The sequence below is a fragment of the Simochromis diagramma genome, unplaced genomic scaffold (genome assembly GCF_900408965.1).
Source record: "Simochromis diagramma unplaced genomic scaffold, fSimDia1.1 OVJJ01000131.1, whole genome shotgun sequence".
Lineage (NCBI taxonomy): Eukaryota > Metazoa > Chordata > Actinopteri > Cichliformes > Cichlidae > Simochromis > Simochromis diagramma.
Genome location: NW_024387200.1, coordinates 12,232,978 through 12,245,926, shown reverse-complemented (window position 1 = coordinate 12,245,926; position 12,949 = coordinate 12,232,978). Strand labels below are relative to the sequence as shown.

The 12,949-nt window shown below is 41.0% G+C and overlaps 1 protein-coding gene across 2 annotated transcripts in view; it reads right to left on the bottom strand.

Moving 5' to 3' along the window:
• Positions 1–12,949, bottom strand: part of nav3 (neuron navigator 3) — a 398,636-nt gene that overhangs the window by 338,758 nt on the left and 46,929 nt on the right. Inside the window, exon 3 of one of the 2 annotated variants that reach the window (XM_040050291.1) lies at positions 12,107–12,111. The exons of the other annotated variant lie outside the window; for it this stretch is intronic. The gene's annotated coding sequence lies outside the window, so the exon portion shown is untranslated. The remainder of the gene's footprint in view (positions 1–12,106; positions 12,112–12,949) is intronic. 2 annotated transcript variants of the gene reach the window in all.

Below are 12,949 nucleotides of genomic sequence, written 5' to 3'. Positions count from 1 at the left end.
TATTTATCACCAAGAATACCAATTTAATCAATAAAGTTAATTTAGTTTTGGCAACAAAATTAATCTATTTCCACATCTCGTATTAATCTTAAACACAACATGTAACCTATAATGTTTCAATGCATGCAGTCTTGTAGTTTTAGAGCTCAAATGTGCAGCTGTCACATTCGAAACAATCTGCAGCACAGGGAGCGTAAAGTAATACATTACCTTGTTTTAATATATATTTTACTGCTATGTTCAAATCACAAGGTAACAATTTTCTGCAGCTTTACTTTTATTTGCCTTATGTGCAGCACCAGTGTTCCATCATAATCATATCTGTTATCTCCAGATATCATTATGAGTTTGTCAAGCCGTGTATGTTGTTCATGCATACGGGGCCACGTTTACTATCATAGAACATTTAGTGCTGATGATGGTTTTGGTTGCATGGATAAAAAGGTGTGCTTTGACTTAAACATTTAGTAAAACACCACCACCACTGAGTCTCTACTCTTTCATCCCTCAGCTAGTTCAGACTGTATAGAAAAATGTACACTTTGAAGTCACACGTTTTTTTGTGAAGCTCTGCTAAGCTGACTGTTTTTGCTGTCGCCATCTCGACATCTCGTTCTCACATGGCCACACAGGCCAGGTTTGGATAGCTTTTCCTCCTTAATAAATGAAGTCATCATTTAAAAACTGCATGTTGTATTCACTCAGGCTAAGTTTGTCTAATATTAACTTTTGTTTGATGATCTGAAACATGTAAGCGTGACAAATAAGAGGGCAAATACTTTTTCATAGCACTGGAAAAAGTCTCTCACTCCATTCACAGTATCTGCATCATGTTGACAAATAAAACTCGTAGGAAGGTACTCGACAGCTGTGAGATCCCTCTCTATTTCCCCTGTGTGCTTTTGCATACAGTGCAGGTATTGCCACTTTAGAAAAATAATTGCACAAGGGGATATCATCTTTTCACCGGTACGCTGACCATTTTTCTGAAGGCTTCACCACTCAGTGTGTTCATAGATAGATGTGCTGCACAGCCTTGCTGCAGCACATATTTGAATTTAGTATTAGTAATACTATGAGTATTACTCATTGCAACTGTTCCAGGAAACTTCAAGCAGCGAACCAAGGTGGTGTTCAGGTGGTGATTTAGGGAGCGCTTGATTGGCCTTTCTGTTGGCACTTTCAATATTGATTGATTGTGCTCATTTAATTGTAGGAAGTTAAAATCAGGATCAAGATCCAAATTCGATAAATTGTGCAAACCTAATGAGATGGTGGTTCAGTGCAGTCTGATCTGCAGGCTTGGTGAGGCTATAGCAGGTGCATCGGGATGTGAATGAGCAGCAGGGAGCTAAGAACTTTGAATAATAATGAATGTTTTCACTAAGCAGATTACAAGGTTTTTCATGTTTTCATATATTGGGGGTATTGTGTAATGTCAAATATTTCTCCGTTTTTGCTGCTTTGTAAGTATCTATACTAATACTAACTTACTTGTACTCTGGACATAAACCCAAGTCTCTAGTGTCAAAGTCTTGAATCAAACATCCCAGCACACCCTACAACATGCATGTGCTGGATGCTGTAGGATGCTTTATAGATACTGTGATGCTATAGATGGCATACAAAGCATTTATGCTGTAGGAGGGATGCAGTGCAAAACAATTAAAACAAAAATAGGTAGTATCATTTCTTATTTAAAAATACAAATAGTAATCAAAATTAAGTGGTAAGCATGTCCTCTCCACTAGAACATCATCTCAATCCAATTCCAGGTCAAACATAAGAGCGGGAGCACTTCTTTTTTTTTTTCTTCTCTTTTTCTCTTCTATTTTTTTGTTGTAGCTCGTCTCTTCATATTTGCAGAGCGGGAGCACTTCACAGGAACAAACAGGACTTGAGCTCGGCGGGGGTGCTCAGGTGTCGCCACCAACTCTTTCTGAAGAGATGTGAGGGAAATGTGATGGACGCAACAGATGTGAGGACCCTTCAGGAGTGCAGTGTTCCATTAGTCAGGCTGTGATCTACTGCTGGTCCTCTTCAATACGCCCTCTCTCACACATACACCCTCTATTCAGGCCTGTAGAGGAGCATGCTGTCCCTCTTCATTCGGTTTCAGTGTACGTGCTCATTTGGAAAAGCAACAATACCAAACAAGTGCATCTTGGCTACAAGTCCGACTCTGCCCTGGCTCTCTCTGGGCACATTTGATTTTTCTTTAAACTTGCAAAGGTTTTTGCAGGATTTTGTGATGCGATTTTGAAATTAATCCTTTTAATTCAGGTGCAACAACGACTGCAGATTTTAGCTTTCATTTCCACGCAACTGTGTTCACAGCTGTGCCATCGGTGCTGAACAGTGGCGTCCTTGAGCATGCCTGCCCTCGCACATCTTCATTTTTTCAAGGCAGCAAATCACATAGAAGTATCTCTGGCTCAACAGCTCGCCATACAGGAGAGAAAAAACATCCCCCAGGTAAAACATAAACGTCTATTCATTCGCTCTCCAAGGACAGCCAAAGAAGCAGATAAGAATTGTTGGTGCTAGGTGGCTGTTGGCCGCAGCTGGAGAAGCAGAGCACGCTTTTGTTTCCATGCTGAAACACGGTTTTGGGCCTGAGGGAGAGAGTTACAAAATGAAAAAGAGGAAAGGAGAAGAGAAGAAAAAAAAGAGAGCGTGTCAAAGGATAGAGATGATGTAAGCGTGACAAAAGAGATGGATGCTAACTTGGAGGCATGGTGAGAATAAGTGATGTTGGATGAATAACAACAAGACTAAGGAAGAGAAACAGCATAGAAGCCATCATTGTTACCGCAGCTCATCAACTTGTGATGACAGATAAAAGTGTTACACTTCTGCGAGTAAGTGAGTCATAAGAGCAGCACTTTGGAGGAACGGCGGCGAAATTCGCTGAATAAATCAACAGCTTTGCTTAGCAGGCGAGCACAGACATAGCAGAACAGCAGCGAGGTTTTGTTTACTATTCACCAACATGAGCCGCTGCCGAAACGAATCAAGAGCAGACTGCGAAAAGCAGATCAGACCCGTCTGCTTGGTCAGAGTTCATTCAGCCAATAATCAACCAAACACGTATGCTCTCTTTCACCAGCCTGCTTTGTATTCACAGTTACTCCCATTTACAGCCGCTGCTTGATACAATACAACTCCGGTTACACAGGGCTTTTATGCCTTGCTAAAGGGCACCTGAACAATAGCTTCAAAGGGTGTTCAGTTTTTTTCTAGCTCAATGATGTTCCAGTCACAAAAGGCCACACACACCTGAAAGAATGTAGGCTGAGTGAGCTGAAATTGACCAAAGATGCTGGCGAGTTGAGGCAGGGGTTGCACATTTTGCATTTTAATGCACACCATCTATCTTTGCCTCTGCCACAGTAGGCCACCAACACTTGGGCCAGCCTCATTTGTTGAAGGAGGGCTTGAAGCACAGTGAAAAGCTACTTATGAAGCATTAGAATATTACAAAAAGCTAATAAGGGTCTTTAGTAAGAGTTTCATAAAGCTGGCTTTTATGGTCTCTAAGAGTCCAGTCTTCCAATGACAATGAGCCACAGCTTTATAATATTAACAATGTCTTAACAAGCTATGAAAACAGGTTTAATGACAGTGTAGTCTGTTATCATTGGCTTTGCTGGTTAATATAAAAACCATCATGAATTCTTGAGCTCGCACTGGAACGGTTCGCAGCTGAGTGTGAAGCGGTGGGAACGAGAATCAGCACCTCCAAATCTGAGGCCATGGTCCTCAGCCGGTAAAGGGTCAGGAACAAGCTCCTGCCCCAAGTGGAGAAGTTTGTCTTGGGGAAAAGGGAGCGGGAGATCGACAGACAGATTGGTGCTGTGGCTGCAGTGATGCGGACGCTGTACCAGTCCATCGTGGTGAAGAGAAAGCTGAGTGTAAAAGCAAAGCTCTCAATTTACCGGTCGATTAACTCCCCTACCCTACCCTACCCGAGCTGTGGGTAGTGACCAAAAGGACAAGATAGCAGATACAAGCAGTGGAAATGAGCTTCCTCCGAAGGGTGGCTGGCCTCTCCCTTAGAGATAGGGCGAGAAGTTCAGCCATTCGGGAGGGGCTCAGAGTAGAGCTGCTGCTCCTCCACATCAAAAGGAGCCAGCTGAGGTGGTTCGGGCATCTGACAAGGATGCCTCCTGGGCGCCTCTTGGGTGAGGTGTTCTGGGCATGTCCGACTGGGAGGAGGCCCAGGGGCAGATCCAGGACACGCTGAGACCTCTCGGCTGGCCCGGACAAGCTGGAGGAGGTGGCTGGGGAGAGGGAGGTCTGGGCTTCTCTGCTTAGGCCGCTGCCCCCACGGCCCGGCCCCGGATAAGCTGAAGAAGATGGATGGATGGAATTGTTGAACTCTAAAACAAATCATTAGTAGGCTCTCTGTTTGTTGGTGAGTTAGCATTAGCCATGGCAGTACTGGACCCCAAAAGGTAATAAACCTGTCAATATGATGCCAAGTGCTGTTCAAAGCTTTGAAAAAGCTGGAAAAGAGACCATTTCACCATTGCCATGGGACCAACGCCATGGCCCTGCAGCACTGTCACCAAAATTAGAAAACACTTTGGGAGACTTCACAGTGATTCAAAAACAAATAAGAAAAAGAAAAGAAAGACTATAGGGCAAATCAAAAGATGCCATGTACACTGAGGCCTTCAAAGAAAATCTTCAAAGTATAAAGGTAAAATGTTTGCATTGTTTCATTAGAAACACTACTTGAATGTAAAAACAAATGATGCTGAGGGGTCGGGTATGACACACACAGTAAATAACAGGTTGATGACTTCATATCACTGTTTAAATTTAGTATCTATGATTTGCAGGAACAAAAAAGGAGCCTTTGCAGCCAAACAGGCAGCGCGCCTTTTCTTTGTCTGCATGATGCTACAGTAATGTTTGGCCTTGCCAGATGTACCTAGTTTATCTATTCATTTACATGTAAAAAGCTCTGACGCAGTTAAATACAGTTCTGAGTAAATAATTATATTTGTAACATTATCAGGATTTGGAAGCTGAGATGCAGTTTGACTTTATTAAATAAAGCTTGTTTCTTTTAAAGAATATTAAAGTAATGAAGAAAATTTTTACTGTAGATTTTACCACAATACAATCTGACTACATGTTTGTTTGGGCTAATTTGACCAACTTGAATTGAATGCACTTACCTTAATAACAGAATCTTTTTTTTATCTTCAGGGTCATAAAAATGTATCTGTGGATTCATTTTTTGTGATTCACAATTTAAATCACAGTATAAATAAGAAAGTTTGGACCTGGGTATTTTCCTCAAAGCTTTTAGCATGGTCAAACCACAGTACTGTCATAATCACTTTAAAGCTCTTTATCGTCCTGGATTTGAATGATTCAATGATACACTGTGTTCCAGGATCAAGGGAAATGGAAAGAGCTTTCTTATTCGAGTCCTAGTAGATGGCCGGGATATTAGTACAGAAGGGACGGCTAATACGGTTTAAAATGAGGTATCTGATTCTGCCTGGCAGCGAGGGAGAAGGACTGAAGCAAAGAGAAAAACCCAGACAGAAACGGGAGAGAGAAAGCCAGACGATGCAAAAGAAAAACAAGGCCAATTAAAATGAAGGTTTTACAGACAAAAGACGTGGAGGGGGGGCAGATGAGAGGATTAAAGAAACTGACAGAAAGAGAAAGGGAAATGGGGACCTAGAGGAACAGCCTTCTGAAGATAGACATATGTGATGTGAGGCAGAAAAAGGGTGATAAGACAACTCACATGGTTCGGGTAAAGTGAATGAGAGAAAGGTACTACAAGGGCAGCAGTGGCCTTATAGCAAGCTGGCTTTTAACTGGTCTCTACTTGGCAGCTCCCAGTGGCCAGCAATAAAAGAAGGTGATTGTACTGGGCAGCTCCCAGTGTTAAAGTGTAATATGATGAGAATGTGAAGTTAGGCAATGCTGTAAAAAGAAAAACAGTGGTGTACTCAGTTGGCCTTCCTAAGTCTAAAGAACGAACATGGAACTGTGAAACAAGTTGTTTACATAAAAGATTATGGCAATATGAAAGATAAATACGATGAGAAAGAAAGAGTGCAGGAGATGTGACAAAGCAGGAAGCCAGTGTTAAGCAGATGCAGCTGGAGAAAATACAGCTGAGTGTTTCCAGCTCGGATCCAAACAAACCAAGCCCGTTCCAGTTAGGAAGCGATCCAAGAGGAAGCTGAGGTGATAATGAGACAGTCCTCATCTTCTCTGTCCAGACTGACCAGGCAGAGGATGGTGGGACAAGAAAGAGAGAGAAGGAAGGAAGGCCGCAGGGTCAAAATTGTCTAGCCAACATTCAAACAAGCAGGAGGGGAAGCATCTGAGCAACCAGCTGTGATTGAAAATGCCTGCAGCAAGGATACCGAGGAGCACAGCGACATATTGTATTATCTACAGCGAAATGAACATCCAGGCATCCGGGAGGGGGTTTAAGCCTTTGGCTGTTTCACCACTTTCCGTCTTATAATATTCATACTTAGAAAGCCAGCTCTGGTAATTAACAGCTTCAGTTTAAGGTATTGCAATGTATTAATTCTGCATTGAGAGAAAAGGGTGTTCAAAAGTGGGGTGTCTTTCTATAGTGTAATGTATTGTATGAGTAAAATCAAAGAAAAACATAATAAAAAACAATAACAAAGAGCTGTCATTAAACAAGTTATGATTTTTGCCATGATCGTTTATCCTGTTAGAACCAAAAAGTTGTTAGCAAAACAAAAATTAGAGCGAATGTACGCTCATCAGTGTTGTCAGCCAGTGGTGACAGATGTTAGCACTACAGAGGAAAACTTAGGCAGTCACCACGACGTCCTTTTTATTTAAAAAAAGATGGTTTTGCTGGTCAAGCATACCCATCATTTCTGCAGAGCCTGCCCCCTGCAGCAAAGACGGGGGGGGGGACTTGTTTTGAGTTTTATATCTGAATCAAACACTCCAAAACCTCGCCAGTCTGAAAGCAAGCCAAGTGTGTAATACTCAATCCCTGATGCATTAAAGGCAAACATAAAGTGAAATGAGCTACTTTCAGTGCATCGGCTATGTTCTGAGCACACTACTGGCATCATTAAACAGGACAGGAGGAACCGGAGAAGCCAATCAACATTTATCCACAATAAACTAAAGCAAATCTCTTGAACCAGTAAAAATGTCTACTTTGTGTGCTATATTGTACTCTATCGCAGAAAAACTAGCAATTAATGCATGAGTAAATATTTTAAAAAGAATTTACCGGATGATATAGATGAGAAAACAATAATCTCAGAAAGCCAATAATGTGCTGATTGCCGTTCTACGTGCATATTAATGTTAAAAATGCTGAATGTGGGGAAACAGAATAAAGCGTGCAGGAGAGAATCTGGGTTATTTGTCATCCTTGGTCACTGTGATCAGACACTATTCTGTCGTAGAGGAGGAGAGGGGAGAATGAGGTGGGGTCTCAGTTGATGCACTGCATCTGCAGGCAAGCAGCGTTCATGCTTGAGTGGAGAAGCTGGATGAGTTCACCACGTCCGCACGTTTTCTCCACAAGGTGCACTCACACGCAAGCAGGCACACGAATGCGGGAATGCATCTATCGTACCTCATCTTCCAAGTAGGGAAGATGACTTCACTTCTACACCAGGTAGTATGACTTCATTTCTGCCCGTCTCTGCCATGTTTTACTCTCTATTTAGGACACGGTGAACAATAACAGCACTCGCTTTTGATTTAAAAGCTCTACTCACTGCTTGGATCCACACATGTTAGAATCACTGCCAAGAATCATGCACAGAAACAAACTGTGACTAAATCACTTGAGTGCAGGACGTTACGGTGATTTAGGAAGTCACCGTCACCCAGAAAAGACCACTGGCTGTAGTTCTCTTGCAGTTTAAAGAGTATAGTCCTATGAAAGAGTCTCAAGCAACTCCTGAATTCTTTTTATTTTGCCTTCAAGGAGCCAGACTTTCATGAAATTGGTTTTTTAATAGAAATAGAGCAACAGTTCTCCAGACATTCTGAAAGTCTTTCAAAGTTTTTCTTTGTACATTGGCTGCTTTTTCACTCATCGTCACACCAGTCCTTGTACCTGATCATTTACAGAGCGATGTTTTCTTTGTTGGTTTAATGAATCCACTTAACAGTGACCCATGAATGACTGAACAACAAAAAAGGGACCTACAAGGAATGAGTCAGTGTTGTATCTACACATAACATAACACTTAACAGAGCCAATATGAAATTGTATCTTTAGGCACTGTGTAGCTAGCAGCCTCTTTGTTCCCACTTCTTTGGTTAAATATACAAAAAATGCCAGCGATAATAAATGCTTACAGGCATAAAATATTTTTGCACTAACAAGGTGATTCTCAAATACAAGTGGGTGATATAGCTTCAATATTATGCCACAATATTTCAATCAAATTTGAAATAACAATATTCCTGACGATAAAGAAAAAATACTCAACGCTTTATTGGTGCTTGCAGTTTGCAGGCAGCACTTGCACGTCTAAGTAAATGAAGCACATTTTTCCATCCTTCTTTTCCAATGAGCTTCTGTCATTGATGATATACTACCTAATTTAAAGTGTGAATCAACTGAAAGTAGGAGCCAGCAGCAGCAGCCTTATAGTGCAATAGTTATAGCAATAGCATAATACCCAATGGCACAGTCAAATGTAATGTACCAAAGTTGCCAAATGTTTTCCCTGGAAAATTTTAGTACAACATAATTGTTTAATAATTTAATTAAACATTAACTAAAGTAATTTCAGATGCACTGCACAACATTGTCACATTATGTTTTCTACCTGGGATGTTGTACCGTGACCGAGCTTTTTAAACATTTGCTGAAATCCCTGCTTTTCCACTGTGTACCCACATCAGTAATTTCCATCCACTCTTCCTGTTTTATCGGCTCTAACAAATGAGTAGTCCACCAATGCTTGGTTAAGTCGTGTGTTTGGATTTGGGCCTCACGTAAGCACCTGCGTCTTTTTGCCTCAACTGGGAAAACAAGTTTGTTGTTTCCAGCTTTAGCCTGGACAATGTCCTTATCCATTTTACAAAGTGGTGAGCTTCGCTGCAGATCACTGAAGTAGCTCAATTTTTAGGGACTAAGTCCTCATCGGATGCTAATGCACAGCTCTTGCCCTCAGACATGGCTGGACTAATTTTATATCACATAAGAAGTAGAAATAACAACATTCCTGATATTCATACAGGTGTTAATACGTTTCATTTTCAGTCCAACCCCCAAAGAGCTTAGCTATTATGTTAGCATGTTATCCTTAAAAACATATGAGGAAACTGAACAAATGGAAGAGAAAAAAGAAAGTGTCAGGCCTAAAAATCTATATACAGCAGATAATGTTTTTAAGAAAAATGAAAGAGAAAACCCCAATCGGTCTCTCACCCCAACTGGTTGCAGCAGATGGCCCCGCCCCTCCCTGAGCCTGGTTCTGCCAGAGGTTTCTTCCTGTTAAAAGAGTTAGAGTTTTTCCTTCCCACTGTTGCCAAAGGGCTTGGTCATAGGGGTCATATGATTGTTGGGTTTTTCTCTGTATGTATTATTGTAGGGTCTGCCTTACAATATAAAGTGCCTTGAGGCGACTGTTGTTGTTATTTGGAGCTGTATAAATAAAACTGAATTGAAATTGAATTGAAACAAATCTAACACCTAACACAAGACGTGAGTGATACTATATCTGGCTCTTCAGTTAATCCATCCACTGTTTACCAAAGGCTCATCAGAAATGGTCTCAGCAGTAGTGTCTGTCAAGAAGCCAATTTTCAGGAAGGGAAACAGGGAGAAAAGAAGGTTGCACAAAAACTGGACTGAAAATCAGTGGCAACAGAACTTATGAAGAAATTCATTCAAATCTGAAATTTATTTTTAAATCACTGTCAATATGTAAGGAAGAGATTAGGAGAGCAATGCAACAATCAGTGTTTCCCCTGATCTTTCTTACTCTTTTCCTGAAAGCAGTATTTAAATGTCAAATGTCTACACTGCACAGAAAAAAAACATATTACTTTGATTCCCTTACTCCCAGAGATCAGAGGTCACGGTTAGTTTCCATAACCTCCCACTGGTTACTTACTGGTAACTCTCTACACCCCTTTGTAGCTTCTCCTACAGTATTTTCCACATTACTTCCAGCTTTCAGTGTTCAGTGGTTGTTGCTAGGGCACTTTTGTATGCAGTCATGCTTTTTGAGGATTTTCTACTTACCAGAAGAGCTCCACAATTTTTGGCCAAATCCAAGGACAGTGCAAGATGTAGAAAATCATATTAAGTCAAGTATCATTAAAGTAGTCTGTATTATTTATGTAAGACCAAAGCAACAAAGACCCTGATAAATTCTAAATGTGTTATTGACAGTTATTTTGGTCTCCTCAAGTTCTAATAAATATGCAGTGTGATATATAAAATATATAAATGCCTGTAGGTGGTAAGAGAGAGCACATTAAAAACTTGGTGTCATTGTTCTGAGCATTTGCAGCTTCTAAAATAGCCCAGTCCTCATGAGGATTAAGACAATACTGGACAGTGCTGAGAGAGAATTGGCCACTGAGTTATTAACTCACAGCTCAGATAAGCACAGATCACTACTGCAGCTGCCAGCAGTGCCGAAAGGCAGCTCACCAACACCTTGCCCACAAGATAAGGGAATTAGAGTGGACAAAGGCAACAGTTTTTGTCCAGATTGCCAACACGACCATATTGGAGTTGTGTATGTCCCATTCACCCTGTACTGTACCCCCGAGTGCACCACCACCTAGAACAATGGACAAAGACAGACAACAAGGAATAAGTGCAGGAGGAAGCAAGGATGAGAGGAAAACAGCAGGAGGCAGGTGATGAAGCCCTTTTTGCATGCCAGCCTCTTCAATAAAATTCATCTGTTTCTTAAGGCTGCTATATTTCAGTCAGCAGCCAAATCTCCAACTCACACAGCATTTCAGCGTTAGCATCACTGGATTATGTTCACATTGCCGTCCAGGAGTAAACAGTAGACTGTTTAAAAATGGACGTATCGCCACAGGTAACGGGCACACAGTGCTTTTAACTTTTTGGACTCCATAATGGTTGGGTTCCTAGGGGAAGCTACCAAGTCTTGTATGAACTTTTTGTCTTTTTGAATTTAATAAGAGAGATATATCCCTGTCATCAGTCTACATGTATTCTGGAGTGGGAGAAGTTATTGACTATATAGGCAGAAGTTGCCGATCCTCTTGAAAGGCACTCTGTGTCATGGTGGTGAGCAGTAAACAATGGCTGTGGTGCCAGGGGCCCTACTGACCTGTTTGTTTTAGTCATGTTTAAGATGGAAATATTAAAAAAGATGGCGATATTAGCTCCTGTGCTCCAGTTTTGTGTTTGAGTTCTGCACTATAATCCACTGCTGGTGGGAAAGGGGGAATAAAAAGGATGGACTGTCAACCAGTTTAAAAGCCTTTTATTTCTGCCTCCACCGCTCAGCTACCATGACATCACCCACTGGTTTTGACCTCTGTAACAAACCTCAGTGACACTTACGGTGCCTTTCAAGATGTGCCAATTCCATTGGCACTGATGCACCCCGATCACAGACGAAGGCTGAGTGATGATAACAAAGTGGTCCCTCTTCTCTCTAGTCAAAAGGATGGTGTCTATGTCTTCCACAAAGAATTTTAAGTTTCAGTTCGACTGACCACACAACAGTTTTCCCCTTTGGCTCAGTTTATTTTAACTGAGCTTTGGACCTGAGAGGATGGCTACGTTTGTGGGGTACGATTACATAAAGTTTCTTTTCATGATAGAGCATTTGTGGATGGCATAACGAACTTTGCCTGGGCTCAGTAACTGTCCCAGAAATCATTGTCTTTGAACAGTGTTTTTTATGACCAAATCATCCCCAGGATCTTAGACATAACATGTTGATGTACTGGCCTTGTCCCTTGCACACAGAGATTTCTCTATTTTCATGACATTGTGCACTGTAAATGATGAGGTAATCAACGTATTCACAACCTTACACTGAGGAACATCATTCTGAACCTGTTCCACAATCTATAGATAATTTTGTTTTGCAGATTGGTGAACCTCTGCTCATCTGTGATTCTAAGAAACTCTGCCCCTCTAAGATGCTCTTTTTATACCTAGTTATGTTACTGCCTGTTGCCTGTTGCTAATGCTAATTAGTTGTAAAATGCCCCTCAATCATTTAATTTACAGTACCATTTAGTACCAATTAAGTACCGCTAAGTGTCTCAGTTTAAACGTTTGATGTTTTCTATGTTTTACTGTGAATCATATATGGGTTTATGAGATTTTCAAAATATTCTCTATTTACATTTTTCCCAACTTTTTCAGATTTTTTTTCTAAAATGAATGAATTTTTGTACTACTTGGGGTTTGCATAGTGATACCGCTATTGATTGTAATTCAGTTAAAAAGTTAAAGTTAGCTTTAATGGATTTGCTGGAGCTAGTTTACAAAGATTGCTAGCCTGGTTTAGCACTGGCTGCTAGGTACCGTTTAAATAGAAAGAACAAACATCAGAAGCAGCTAACGAGGATACATTATTTAAAAGGAACAGGTTAGTTTTATTTTCTAGTTTTAGTTTTCATATCTTGAACTTATTCGTGGGATGTTTTATATTGTCAATTTTGATCTTACAATGTTTTTTTTTCTTTGCTCCATGCTCACCAGCCCTACCTCACCATTTGTTGCTAATGACACAGCTCACCCTGAGGAATCAATAACACCATCAAACTTCATCTTACTCTCAACGTGTGAAATTTCTCATCTCACAAGTATTGCTATACAATGTTGAATACCTTCAGGCATCTCAGCAGACATTATCACAGCCTCAATGTGCTTAGTGTCCCTCCACCTCCTCATAACCAGCACCAGGCTCTGCATTGTTTGACCTCTGCACCTGCC